Source organism: Amia ocellicauda, chromosome 15 (genome assembly GCF_036373705.1).
Source record: "Amia ocellicauda isolate fAmiCal2 chromosome 15, fAmiCal2.hap1, whole genome shotgun sequence".
Classification (NCBI taxonomy): Eukaryota; Metazoa; Chordata; class Actinopteri; order Amiiformes; family Amiidae; genus Amia; species Amia ocellicauda.
In genome coordinates this window covers 7,610,575-7,626,265 of record NC_089864.1, presented here as the reverse complement: position 1 = coordinate 7,626,265, position 15,691 = coordinate 7,610,575, and the positions used below count along the sequence as shown (strand labels likewise).

Here is a 15,691-nt window from a genome sequence, read left to right as displayed (position 1 = left end):
CTTGTAAATACTTCTGTTCTGTTAAAATATGTTCAAATAATACATACATCTTACATATAAAATACATGTACAAACATTACAGTAGTGAATCAAAGCCTGGGACACTGTAGTAAAGTTTACTTTGTCCAGAAATGCCAAATCTGCCAACTAATGTCATTCCCCAATGGGCTGAAGCAAAATAGCCAAGCACATCTACCACAAGCATCTGTAGTCTTTGCCATTAACAATGTCCTTTATGTCCTGAATTCATTGTGGAAATAGTTCTGGAAGATAAATGGCAAGATGCAGAAACCGTTCCGCCCTGCTTAATATATTTTTTCAAAAATTCTGAAAATCTCTGTGCTTTTTCCAATGGGATGTCTGCTTCAACTAACATTTTCACAAAGTCCAGAATTAATTCCTTTCTTTGGTGTTTTTGCAAAACATGATGCCAGTTTCTGAATTATTGATTGAGCTACAAAACAATATAATAGTTAGTATTGTGAAACAGAATTATAAAAATATGCTGAAGAACAGTTTAAATAGGTTACAAATACAGCCAGGCAAAATAAAACTAGGTTCAAAGGTGATTTTTAAAATCTGACTTGGGTCACTTTAGATCTTCAAAACATTTATGGCATAATGTGGAAGGAAGCTCACTCCAATAAACTTTGAGTAATGTTTAAACATTTATACAAGTATTTTCATAGATCACATTACCATATCATTACAGAATGTACTTTTTATTAAGAACGGTCTTATTAGAGCCGTGCACTTTTTGTAGCGCATGCACAGATAATCCTGCTGGATTCAGAATTTTGATAATTTTAAACAGAATCAAAATATAAATAACAGACCACAATAATACATTATATATTGCATTATTAACATTATTAGCTATTTGGGGACTGGTGCCAGAAGGAGACAACCTATCAGATTGTTTGTCTGCGCATGCGTCACAAAAACTCATCTGCTCAGATCAATTAGTTTTTAATAATCATGCTCTGTCATGATATGGTAATGTGGTTGCTTTCTCCACGAAACCCTTAGTGTATCTGAAAAATACTTTTATAAATGTATACATGTTAGAACACCGCAAAAAGTGTACTGGAAGATTTCTCGAACTTTCTGTATAACGGCATTCTTTGCAGTGCTGGAGTACAGTATCTTCTTGTTACAATAGCCCAGCTAACACATGTTGGCTGTGGCAATGTAAACTACATTGCTATAATGCTGTGGCAACATTGTGTGTTAGCAGGGAGGTCTTTGGTGTGAGTGGGTGGGGCAGAAAATATCAGTGGAAAACAGCAACGGTCTCTTGATGGAGATGCAGCGAAATGTACAGAAATAACAGAGCTGTTCCTGGCAGGGAAAGCGAGGGACAGGACGCCAGTAATCAGCCGGCTCAGCCTGAAGAAGGTGCCGCAGTGGCAGGTCACACTGCAGGTACAAGAAGCAGAGTTTATGGTTAAAGTCTTGGCTGCGCCTCGTACCTAAAAACGCTCCAGTTGTGACTTCGTACACGATATGTGGCAGCCTCTTGTGGCTAATCGTTTTTATAAAACTGCTACACCAATATTTAACGTTTGTCCCTTTTTGAGATCTAGTCAGCTTTACATAGCGATGCTAAGCTCCACTAGCAAATCGACTTAATATCCTGAGCTACATTTTCTAAAATTTATTAGCTAATCTTTATTTGTAACACCATGCAAACATGCCATTTGGCTAACGTATGGCGCAGACTGCTAGTTTTAGACAGAGATGCAAAATAGCTTTCCAGTAAAATAATATTTTGATGAGTTCCATGTAAACAGTGAAGTGATATTTAAAGGTTGTAATATTAAAACATTTTTATCAATGTATCCGCATCCAGGGCTTGTTGGACTCTTGTTGGACAGCTCTCAAGAGTAACATGAGCTTGAATCTGTAGATACTCATTGCTGAAGTAGAAGCAATACCATAATACCATAAAAGCTGTTTAACTGAACAAAGTTGTACATTTACTCAGCACTCACTCGTGACATCAAATTGCTGGAAATGAAACGCAAAAATGTAAAAAAAACAAATTGATTGTTTTTTTACTATAGTTATGTTGTAAAAACAATTTAATTACGTTGTTTAAACTGTTTTTGCGTGTCTTATAAAGTCGAGGTATTAAATAATTTTAGAAATTTGCTACTTCTTCGTTCTTTGTTGGCTTTACAGTCAAAACTGCCTGTCAGTGAAGCTGCTATGTCATAAACACACTGAACCATGTTGGATTCACATGACCTTAAAATTAATTGAATGGCTACAAAAGAGCAGAATTGAGCAATGCTTAAGAATACCTGGCAATGTAATGAGAAACACACAAATAGAACACAATGATATACTATATTGTAATGAAACCTGTCCTAGTAAGGTTGTGTTCTAACTGGATTTGACATTAGTGTGTAGCTGCCACCACCACCTTTGGTTTACCGGGACGGTCCGGTCGAATAACCCTGGAAGCTAGAAGTAGTTATGTAAAGGGAGAGTGAAAAGCCAAGAGGAAATATATAACCAAGTTTTTTTAATAACCAATAAATAAGCTGGATACACAATGTACAATTTAGGCAAATAGAATAACAATCACAGTATCACTAAACAATCCATAAAAAGTCAATATCCATTCAGTTAAAATTAATTTCTCCCTCAAATACATACAACCAAATATTATAATAAAACAGCAATTGACCTTCATTAAAGAAATACTAAAATAAACCATACAATAAACACCAATGTAAGTGAAAAGAAACCACAATATAAAAGTCAGATAAACCATACAATAAACACACCAATATAAGTTACCACAATTCCAACAGCAATTTCAACTATACAAGAACAAAATACAACCTCTTCAATGTAAAGCCAAAATTTACAACAAACAAAAAGAACGGGTTAATTGCTGTTTTAGATCAATTGATTGGAATATAGCTAATAGGATCAGCACAATCCAATCAAATCGATCATTTGGCCCTATTATACAGACTGATTAATAGCAGTATGTTTAAGCCTAATCCATAAATTCATAAATTAAAGAAACTGTTACTATGGGCAAGAATTAGTATAAAACCAAGTTAAAACAATGAAAACATTTAATCAATTACACATAATCCCACATAATCCCACAAACAAACACATATAGATTTAAAATAGAGCCAAAGAGCTTCCCGTCAACTGAACTGCTCCCCCCCAGCATTTGGCACAGCACACAGCACAAAGTTAATCTAAAAACAAGCAGCCCCCTATTATCTGCACACAAATCAGCCCAAGCAATGCTGGCCGTGAAAAGAGTCTCCTGTGTGTCTTCTGAGCACTGCTTATATCCCCATCTGCTCCCGATATGACATCCCATGATTGGTCGCAATGCTCAGTCCAATTAGGGTTATTAAGACCCAATTAAATCAGTGACAGTGCCGACTGGCTCATCACAAAATCATAGAATACACAAAACATATCACAATTCAGAGATACATCAGTAAAATTGATTTATGAATGGTACTTATAAGCTTACCTTATAGGTAGAGCTATAACATATAGTGCAGTCTTCTTATAGTAAATGTAATTAAAAGCATTATAAGATGTCACGCATGGAACTGCGGCCCACAATATGACACCCACATTTAAATAGTAAACTTTCAGTTTTACAATTCCTTTTCATTTTTAAATTGATTAAAATGTATTAAACAAATATAAGTTTGTACTATAACATTCTTTCGTCATACAAGATAATTTTGGTGATCATATATTATTTTTAGACATGCGCAGATCTACTATGTGAGCACGTAACTTATGCGATTACATGAAAAAGCACGCGTTGGCAGAATTCATTAGTTGTCATCAGCAGCCATTAGTTGGGAAAAATTAAGAATCAAAATGGACAAATTTGTAATTAGAAGTGAAAAAAAAACTAAGTGAGGAAAATGTCAATGAAGGTGCAAACAAGAAGAGTCGAAGCATCAGCAGCGAAAATAGGAGAGTGCTGGAGGAATGGAAGCATCAGTTTGCTGTCACAGATCGAGATGGGCAGCCTTTCTGTTTGCTCTGTGGTAAAGTACTGGGCGTATGCAAAACCTACAATGTCAAAAGACATTTCGATACCACCCATGATGCAACATTTGACAAAACATACCCACCTGGATCTCAGGACAGAGCTCTCAAGATAACAAATCTAGAAGAAAATGCGATTGCTGAACTGAATGTAATGCGATCTACACTCACCTAAAGGATTATTAGGAACACCTGTTCAATTTCTCATTAATGCAATTATCTAACCAACCAATCACATGGCAGTTGCTTCAATGCATTTAGGGGTGTGGTCCTGGTCAAGACAATCTCCTGAACTCCAAACTGAATGTCTGAATGGGAAAGAAAGGTGATTTAAGCAATTTTGAGCGTGGCATGGTTGTTGGTGCCAGACGGGCCGGTCTGAGTATTTCACAATCTGCTCAGTTACTGGGATTTTCACGCACAACCATTTCTAGGGTTTACAAAGAATGGTGTGAAAAGGGAAAAACATCCAGTATGCGGCAGTCCTGTGGGCGAAAATGCCTTGTTGATGCTAGAGGTCAGAGGAGAATGGGCCGACTGATTCAAGCTGATAGAAGAGCAACTTTGACTGAAATAACCACTCGTTACAACCGAGGTATGCAGCAAAGCATTTGTGAAGCCACAACACGTACAACCTTGAGGCGGATGGGCTACAACAGCAGAAGACCCCACCGGGTACCACTCATCTCCACTACAAATAGGAAAAAGAGGCGACAATTTGCACAAGCTCACCAAAATTGGACAGTTGAAGACTGGAAAAATGTTGCCTGGTCTGATGAGTCTCAATTTCCGTTGAGACATTCAGATGGTAGAGTCAGAATTTGGCGTAAACAGAATGAGAACATGGATCCATCATGCCTTGTTACCACTGTGCAGGCTGGTGGTGGTGGTGTAATGGTGTGGGGGATGTTTTCTTGGCACACTTTAGGCCCCTTAGTGCCAATTGGGCATCGTTTAAATGCCACGGCCTACCTGAGCATTGTTTCTGACCATGTCCATCCCTTTATGACCACCATGTACCCATCCTCTGATGGCTACTTCCAGCAGGATAATGCACCATGTCACAAAGGTCGAATCATTTCAAATTGGTTTCTTGAACATGACAATGAGTTCACTGTACTAAACTGGCCCCCACAGTCACCAGATCTCAACCCAATAGAGCATCTTTGGGATGTGGTGGAACGGGAGCTTCGTGCCCTGGATGTGCATCCCACAAATCTCCATCAACTGCAAGATACTATCCTATCAATATGGGCCAACATTTCTAAAGAATGCTTTCAGCACCTTGTTGAATCAATGCCACGTAGAATTAAGGCAGTTCTGAAGGCGAAAGGGGGTCAAACACAGTATTAGTATGGTGTTCCTAATAATCCTTTAGGTGAGCATAGTTTAAAAGTGTCCCAGGCCGTGACATTAGCAACTTCGTGATGGGGAACTAGTTAAGAACTGTTTCCTTGAATCACAATGTCTCTTTGATGATCTGAGCAACAAGAGAGAGATACTCAGCAGGATAAAACTTTTACAGCTCAGTAATGATGCATTACACTTCTAATTTCAGAAATGTCTGAGGACTTGACAGAACAACTGAAAACTAAGCTAGCAACTGCTTCAGCACTCAGTTTGGCAGCAGATGAATCAACGGATATCGGAGACATTGCTTTGCATTTGGGTGAGATCTGTGAATTCAGGAACATTTGAGGAAGATTACGGAAGATTTATTGGCATTGAAATCGCTTCATGAACGAACAGGGGGGGAGGACATTCATAGAGCACTTAGTGAAGAATGCAAAGACATGAACATACCGGCATCCTCCATCGTCTCAGTCACTACTGACTGTGCACCCGCAATGACAGGAAAACACAAGGGTCTTGTTGCTAAAATGCGTAAAAACGTTTCACTGTATTGTGCAACAGCAAGCACTGTGAAGCAAGTTAGCTGATGGATACTTCATGAAGGTTATGGACACTGTGGTCAAAGTGGTCAACTTCATTCGAACACGCCCTCTACTGCACCACTGGTTTGTTGCATTGTTGGATGAATTGGACGGTGCCTACGGAGACTTCGTTCTGCACAGTGAAGTGAGATGTCTAAGTCGGGGAACGGTCTTAAATCGCTTTCTGTCTTTACTCCCAGAGATAGTTCACTTTCTTGATGACACTGGCGAGGGAGAGGGATTTCCAGTCTTGAGAGAAAAGGAGAGGAGAACCAATCTTGCCTTTCTTGCAGACATCACAGTTCACCTAAACAAGCTGAATCTGCAACTCCAAGGTGACAGAAAACACGTTGGTGACCTGTTGTGCTGTATTGAGAGTTTCAAAATGAAATTAGGACAGTACACTGCACAGATGGTGATTTCACTAATTTCCCACTACTGAATGACGCGATTGAAAGATTTATTGCAACTCTCAATCGAATGCAAGTAAAATTCATCTCTCGTTTTCAGATTTTGAGAAACTTCAATTTGCTGGACATTTAATCCATGCGCGTCTTACAGACTGCAACTTACAGTCGCAACTTCATTGTGCTGTGACTCCATTCGAGCTGAATTTCACCAAATTAGTCAGCTCCCGATAACATAAGGTGTCCCATTAACGGTGAGTAGCATTATACTCTGTTTAAATGTAATTGTCTGTGTATCATACTATTAACTGCTAATACCATAATATTCAATCCGGTTAATTTGCATTGATGACATCATATGTAAATGATGTGTGGCCTGTGAGACTTGCACTTGGACTGTAGTGCGGCCCAGTGGAAAAAAAGGTTGAGAACCACTGTAATAGATTGATGTCGGCGTGAAAATGCTATGTTATAATACCTTTTATTAAGCATGTTATTAAATATATTATAACATATTATAGCAAAAAAGTATAATAATATATTTATAATTTGTTATAATAATCATATAACAATTAATAACATAATAATGTGTTAATAGATTGTTTATAATGTACACTTAAAATAAAGTGTTACCCATTTTCCATGTATGCACACATTATTTGGGGCAAAATGCTAATGCAAATGCAATCATAATAATATGTATTACTGTACAGTAGCTGCTGGCATACTGCCTAAAGTAACTTTCAATGTCGATGACATTAGATGTGTAGCTAAACCAGATACCTGACTGGCAGTATGGTTTCTTTTTTCTCATTCCTTTAACTGGACAGTCCAAGTTCACCTTAACTGCCACTAAATAGCATTTTATTATAACATGGTGGCTGTATTAGCATCTATAGTGATTTTAACCTCGAATACAATCTGCAAGAGGTTTGTTCAACTCTTTTGTTTGTGTGCCTCAGTATTCATCTATGCTATACTGCTACTTAGTTCTGCAGCATCAGTGATCAAGTCAGCTAGTAAGTTAATATCATCAAATGGGATTTGGCAATGGTAGCTTGGTCTATATAGACTTATTTGAACCTGCAAAGTGTGTAATAAATATCAGTCAGGGCTGCACATGATAAATTAGATTTCTCATGAAAAATAATTAGCTGGATGAAGAGGGAGAGAAGGCTATGGAACATTGGTAACTATTTAAATTGCCACTTGTGTCTGAACTATTTTTTTCATTTCAATTTGCACTTAATTGAGGAGTAATTAATTGTCATTATTTAAACATTTTATGTAATGATTATTGTCTGTTTGCACTTTGCACCTGCCTGTTTTAAAGGCCATTTCAATGTTAATGTAATGTAATTGTTCATTTGGTGTTTTATATATTTTATACTTTTAAAAGATTAAGCTTTAAATAAGTTTGTCAGTTATTCAGCTCCATACAGTGCCATCTAGTGGCCAAATATCATAATGCAATAGTGGTCCAATTGTGTTCCAGACTTTTCTTAATAATAGATGTTGTTGTTGCTGACAGGTCCCTCTTTTGTCTTTACATTTATATTTGTACATTATATGTTTGTTCCTACATATGTGTGCTCATACACACGTTTACAAGACGGTAGGCTTAATAAGCCTGTGTTAGTTTGATGTTATGCCAAGTTGGCTACGGTTAGAGGGCCCCCCCAAAAGCCTAGAAGCAGCCCTATAAGCAGATTGATTGCATGCACTTAATGGAGCTGCTGCTGAAATGAGGGTTGCCACGCAGCCTAAACAGGAGGAAGTGACTGTGAGCAGTAGATGAAAATCCCTATAGGTTGACAGGATTTGAAAGGGATATGAATAAAGGGGACAATCAGGATTGCAAAGGCCACTCAAACAAGCGGGATTGGAAAATCTCCATCAGGTTTCTGCCGGCGGGAAGGAGAGACACCCTGCGTTTGGAGAAACTGCATTCTTGAATGTGAGTTTCAACTATGAGAATTGTTGTTTGATCTCCACAAGGCATCTCCATTTCATTACAGATTAAATTACAGTTTGGAATTCCCTCTGACACTCTGGTAGTCTGATTATTTGACCTCCTGCTCGTGACCCCGACCAAACTTCTAGCCTTGTCCCTTCTACTCCTGTACACAAAACTGTTCCAAACTGCTCCGCACATGGATCCTATATACCTCTGCCTAACCCTGCTACACAGCCCTGACACCCAGATACATCTTGACCGATTTAAAACTTGATATCAACCTAAAAACCGATGACACTCATCGCAAAGTACCTGAGGGGAAAAGCAAGGAGGGTGAAGAGGAGAACTTTGAACAAGTGAGCGAGTAGATGAGAGGAGAGAAAAGAAAACAATGGACTGACTACACAGAGAGAGAGACACAGACTGATATTAAAGGCAAACTATTTTCATATCCATTCTCCTGTGTTGCAGTTTTCTAGAGCAGTGAGATGGTGGGTTTCCGCATTTCTCCCTGATTCACCAGTCCAGCTCTTCCCAGGGGTGTTCTAGATAGGATGAATCCTAATTAATAATAAGTGCTTTATTGCAACTGGCCACAGCCAGGCCCCTCTCGTTCCTGTGCCTCTGCCTGTACAGCCAAGACTTCCAGCCATGGTGGACAACATCACAGACAGCATCTACAGTGGCCGCCGGACCCTCTGCGTGGTCAACCGCCACTCCCTCCAGAGCGGCTGGTGCTCCCTGGAGATGAGACTGGCCACCTACTGGCTGCAGGTGGAGCGGCGAGACGTCCTGATGCTGTTGTTCCTGGAGGAGATCCCCCCGGTGCTGCTGTCGGCCCACCACAGGCCAGCCCGGCTGGTGAAGACCAGGACCTACCTGGACTGGCCGCAGGATGAGAGACAGCAGCCGGCCTTCTGGGACCGACTGCAGGCCAAGCTAGCCTGTTGGCGGCCGACTGACCTAGAGGGTTGAGGAGAATCACAGGAGTAATAATCAAGTACAACTATCTTGCATCAATTGTTCCCATCAGGGCCCTGCCTGTGATATTTGCATCTGTCAATTCTCACATTTCTAAGTGGCCACTCCTGAAACAGGTTCACCAGCAGAATTGGTCATAAGTGGCATTAACAGATTTCATTTGTGAATCAGATTTTAATTACTCGATTACTGGCATACAAATAATCGTTTTTTCCCCACTTACTTTGTTTACAAATTTCATATCAATTGGTTGAATTCAGAAAACTCATGTATCCCTCTTTAGTTCGAATGAAGTCCAGGTTTGTGTGTGATATCCTGACATCCTGATATCAATTCACTTGCATGCGATGTGTCATTTAAAGTGTTAAGACCTAACAGCCAACAGGAAGCTTCTGAGCTAATCAAACAAACAAAAAAAATGAATTTAATTATGGATTTTAAGATTTGAATCATTGTCACTCACATTACAGTTTTTAATGTTTGAAATATTTCAAATGCTTCCATTATGTTGTCATGAACTGCAGAACTCCAGCTTTTAGACACAACAAATGTAAAAAAAACAACAACAGGCACCTGTCAGTGCTGCAACAATACACAGCTATTGGATGTCGTGTCTTATAAACAATTATATGTATTAAATGCACCTGTTTTGTATTTAAACACATTTCTAATAGTAATAATTGTACATATATAGAAGGGACACCAGCTTTTTATCATCTTTATTTTTAAGATAATTGCTTTTACAGGATAGTAAAATCTTATTTGCTATTGCATTGTTCTGTATATATATTGAAGGATTTTCTTTTCTATTGTTATGTTTTGGATTGACTTTTGTTTTGTAGTGCATTACAGCCTATTGAATTACCCACTCAGAAAGAAACTAATATTAAGCAGCCAAGTTTATTTCCACCGAAACAGAAAGCTTTTGAAAGCTTTTGAAAGCTGTTTGTCCTCACAGTTTAAACAGGGAAGAGCAGCAGAATGCAGTTTAGAAACGTCTCTCTAAAACCCTGGTTTGCTTTTGATGAATATTGTCATGCATGCTCAGACAACTGAATCGACTGCTTGTCCATGGCATACACTCGTCTTTATCTATTATCTCTGTCTCCTTAAACAAATCTCTCTAGAGGGAAGCTTTGGTTTCATTTCTCAAATTTATTTCTTCCTTTTCTTTACTTCAGAATAGTGTCACAGAGGATGCCAAGGATTCTGTGAATCTCTTTATTTCACTTATGCACTTATATTATCCTTTATCCTTTATTGTGTTTTTTTATTTTTCCCTAATTATTCACTAATAGTTTTATTGCCACTAATTGATTTATTGATTGTTGGATTGTTTTCATGTGTGTTTTGAGTACACGGGACACTGATGACCAATGTGGTGCACCTGTTCCACTAAACGGCCCCCCACCCTTCACTCACAGCCACCTCACCTGTTAGGACTCGGCATGGACAACCTGATAAAACCGCCCTGATCTGAGGGAAATGGAGAGCAGTGGGGAGACACCAGCACCAGTGGCAGTTCTGAGGGGGGCTGGGGGACCCTAGTGCCGCTGTGACAGCAAGCTTGCCCCCCCTGTGCCCCCCCAGTGCCCTTCCTAAGTATCACTCTATCACTGTGGACAAAACACCGTCAGCACCCCCCTCCCACTAGCACAACGGACAAAACACAGTCAGCACCCCCTCCGGCAACCTGAACCTGCACGGGGAATCCTGGGTGGTAGAGAGTCTCCATCTCACATTAATAAACTTGGGTGGCATAGTGGGATTAGGTTTCGGGTCAGTGTTCACTGCCACCCATGACATCTATTCCAATATGGATTCAATGATTTTGATCACATATACACTCGGACAGGGATGGCCAACCCTGCCCCCGGAGGGCCACAGGGCAGCCCTGCACTAGGATTGTGATTTTACAGATTTAGAAACACAGCGATTGCTCAGATTCAGCTGATTCACAGCTTCTGCTTTTATTGCACACCAAGAGCAGTAAAATTCCTGCAATACAGTTTCTGAAAAGGTGTAATATATTAATCAATTAATCAAATATATTAAAAAAACATTCAAAGGCAAGTATTTTACATTTTACATAACATTTCTCATGGATGAAAGAGGAAATTAGGCTACAGCAAATATTTTGACAGTTTTTGTTGTAATTATTCTTCCAAGAAATTATCCATTTGTATTTCACTTAAATATTGTTGGTGAAAATATGTTATTAAAGGGGGGGAGAAAATGACATGATTTGTCTTGATTTCAGCCTTTACAACCACAAACTGTGGACACACAGCATATCAGCATTCAGACAAAATTCGTATTATTTCATTATATCAGTATTTACACATTAAAATAATAATAATAAAAAAGAAACATAACACAAGTTGAATGTGCTGCCATCACAGTCTCTTGAAAGAGATTGCTGTGATGGACACAGTCCTCTTCCTGTGATATTTGTCTGTTTTGGAGTTGGGACAGGCTGTATAGTGGGTACAGATACGTATAGTAACATATACTGTGGTATGTACAGTTCAAAGTTCACAGTTATGCCAAATAGTAAGGTAAAATCAGCGGGAAGCTCAGGTAAAAGCTGATTGGTTGCCTAAAAACCCTATATAAGGAAAGGATGTGCTAAATTGCGGCGAGTTGGAGCACGCCAGTGAGGAGGGGAGGTGTGTTGTGATTCTCCTTAATAAATGTGTGTAACTGTGTTTTCACAGAGAGTAATTGGGGGTGTTTTTTTACAGCGCAAACAAGCACTTCAGCTTTTCTTTTGTGGGATCCATGTAAATTATTATTTCTGGTCTACTCTACCTGAGACACGACAGAAAATTGGCAATGGGATTTCTACAAAAGGGATGTTATTAACCGCACTACAAATCGGATTAAGAAAATTGAGTGAATAAGATGATGTCGTATCTCAGAAATGGAAATACAGCCTCGACTTTGGAATTCAACCAGGCGAGTGAGCAGTTTTCAAATTTTGAAGAAGGTTTAGAAAATGTCTTTGTAGCAAATGAAATATCCACAAAAAGAGAAAAGGCATTGTTTCTGTCAGTAATTGGCACAAGAAATGTTTGCCTTGTTACAGTTTTTTTCAATTGCTAACATGGTCAAAACTGAAGTCACATTGTCAAAACTCTTCACACAGTCACCGAAACAGAAGTGTAGTGGACCAAACTGTGAATAATTTTTCATTGTTTTCACACAAAATGCATTCAATGACAACATTCTCTGAATCCACAAACTCCACCACCTGCAAAACTATGTATTTGCAGCACAGGTTTTCAGATGCTAACACTCTGTACCCAAAACTGTTAAAAACACATTCAAACAGAACCAGATTGCAATATATAGAAAGTCTTAGCAGAATATTTAATCATTCCACAGCTGATTGCAATTTCAGCTGAAAGCCTATCCAAGTGTCCTGATTTTAGTCTCGTTACCAAACAGACGAGAGGACGGCTTTGGAATGATTTAGTTTGGAAACATGGATCAAGGAAGACAGGTTGGGGGGAAAGAAGAGTGGCAGGGAGAGGAAGCATGCGTGGAGGACAAAGGAGAGGAAGACCAAGAGTGGTGGTCTCTGATGAGAGAAGGGCCACGCTTATTGACCATGTTGTAAACCGTGGTCTCTGAGAGAGGCTGGTTTAAGGGTGCAACCAAATCTGCAGCGTTCAACAGCTGCATCAATAGTATGACTTTTCCGGCAAAACAGCAGGTGAGATGTGCATCCTTCAATGATAATTGAACTACATATTGCAGTACAATACAGTATGTTCACATTTTTACACGTTTTAATAACATATTTTTTGTTTCAACTTTTTATTTTTCACAAGTAAATTACTATATGTAAAGATATAGAAAGAATAAAGGATATTGAAGCAAATTGATGCATTTCTGATTAATTCTTGTTACATATACTTTAGTACAGTCAATAAAGTAAAAAGGTGTTACTCTTATTCTATAATGAAATACTGATTTATGTGAAAAATCATTCAAACGTCAAAAATAAAAGTTAATCATTTATGTGATGCGCCCTGTTGTTAGTGTTTTTTAGGTTAGTGTGTTATGAGTGACAATGTATGCATTCTGAGTGAGAATTGTTGCTTGTGTTATGGTCGAACAAGATTATTTTGAGACATGTATGAAGTGTTTAGGTGGTTTGAGTGGGTTTTGGAGGTGAGATTAACTGTTTGGCCGAGATGCATGTTGGTAATGCAGACTGTATGAAGAGTTTTGATGCTTGTTAGCAATTGAAAAAAACTGTAAAAGACTTTGCTCCAATTTGTACAGGAATATCATGTATTTATTAACATCATACATTGATTATATGAATCCTAGTGTGTGTTAATAGTTTTGGCAGATGCACATATTCATCCTTAATTACTCTGGGATACAACACCTAGGATTACACCCCAAAACATTCAGTTATGAGTCCCTAACCACTACTTTATGGTCATCATTTCTTAGATTGAAATGAACTCTGTATTTCACATATTTTACTTAATTTTTAAGAGCAATGAAATTACCAGCAGCATATGGTGTGAGCTAGAGGGCCTGCGTAGGACACAACAGTTCCTCACAGAGCAACACAGCTTGAGAAATGATCATACATCAGAGACCATCTGATTGCAAGTGGGGTGTAGAGAGCTCTTTATTTTCATATCTGACATGTAGCTAAAGATCAGTCTAAACTGCTATGCCCTAACTGCTTTACAGTGTTTTTTTATCTTATTTGCCTGCAACCAAGGGATTATAGTGCTGACATACAGTACCAACACACAATTGCGTTTAAATATGAATGTAATGCTATGTTATTGCTATTTATTTCTTAGCAGATGCCCTTATCCAGAGCAACTACACATTTCAAGAATGACCTTACAATTGAAGCAAGTACAACATACTGTAGCCCTGTTAACCTATTTACAGTATTGCTTGTGTTGTTGATATTATCTGACTATTTGATGCAGGACTTGGCAACGACATAGACTTGCTGTTAACGCAGAAAGACAGTGAAAGTGCTGTGGAAGCAATCAATCATCCAGCGCATTTACTGAGCAGCAGCAACAGCCCCAGAGGGCCAGTGGGTGACAGGTGTCAACACACATCCAGGAGCACAACAGTGACCTTTACCCCAGGCATGCTCATGGAGAAGTAACTGAGGAACAGCACAACAAACAGTGGCTGCAGCCCGACTGTGACTCTGGCAGGAGGTACCCAGGTGCGGAGCAGAACAGAGAGGTCAGACAAACAGTGGGTCCTGAGCCGGCAACAGGAGCAGTAGAGCTCAGGCTAAAGGCGATGTCAAGGACACAGGCAGGAGGTCAGTCGATTATGCAAATGAGGCAGAGAGGATAATCCTGGAGACGACGGTCAAAAATGAGAAAGGCGAGGGGCAATAACATGGAAGCTATACACAGGTCTGGAACGCTCAGCAAAGGGGAATAAATACTAGTGTTGATGAGCAGGAGAATAAGAGGCAGGTGTGGTGATGATTCGGTTAAGCAGGGCCAATAACAGAATAATCAGGTACATGGAGACCTCGATCCGAGGACAGAGACAGAGGATGCTGTGGCAATAGTGGTGGTGAACTTGTGGATGGTTGGGCTGTGGATGTAACACTGATCAATTCAAAACTGTCATCAAAACGGTTTGTGATCATTTGTTGCATTATCTAAATTCATATCATGGACAGTGGATATCAATAGTCTACACACCCTTATTGAAAATCCTGCTGTTTATGATGTAAAGGCTGAAATCAAGACACATATCAGACCTTTTTACATCTTTAATGCGATCTTGTAACCAACAATATTTAAATCAAAAACAACTGGATAATTTCTTGGAAAAATCATAAAAAATAGAAAACTGTCAAAATATGAATAATTTCCCCTTTCATCCGTGAGAAATGTTATTTGATATGCAAAATATCTGCCGTGCGGTAAAAGCAGAAGCTGTAAATCAGCTGAATGTGAGCAATCGTGGTGTTTTTGAATATGTAAAATAATCACAATGCTAGTGCAGGGCTGGCCCACCCTGTTCCTGGAGAGACACAGTCCTGCAGGTTTTCTAGGTGTTTCGCAATCACTGGATACTTGAACACAGGGATATCTTGCCTAATTTAAACCCACAACTGGCTCAAATAAGCAGTTCACAATCTGGATAAAACAAAAACCTGTAGGCCCTGTGGCTCTTCAGGACCAGGGTTGGCCAGCCCTTTCCGAGTATATATGTGGTCAAAGGCATTGAACCCATATTGGAATAGACACTTTTCAGAAGTAAAGAACAGGAAGAAATAAATTTGAGAAGTGAAACCAAAGCTTCCCTCTAGTGAGAGCTGTTTAAGGAAACAGATAACAGAC

The 15,691-nt window shown here is 39.1% G+C and overlaps 1 pseudogene; it reads left to right on the top strand.

The window, feature by feature from the left end:
* Nucleotides 1–1,316: 1,316 nt before the first annotated feature.
* On the top strand, nt 1,317–9,323 carry LOC136711074 (toll-like receptor 13; annotated as a pseudogene).
* Nucleotides 9,324–15,691: the final 6,368 nt, after the last annotated feature.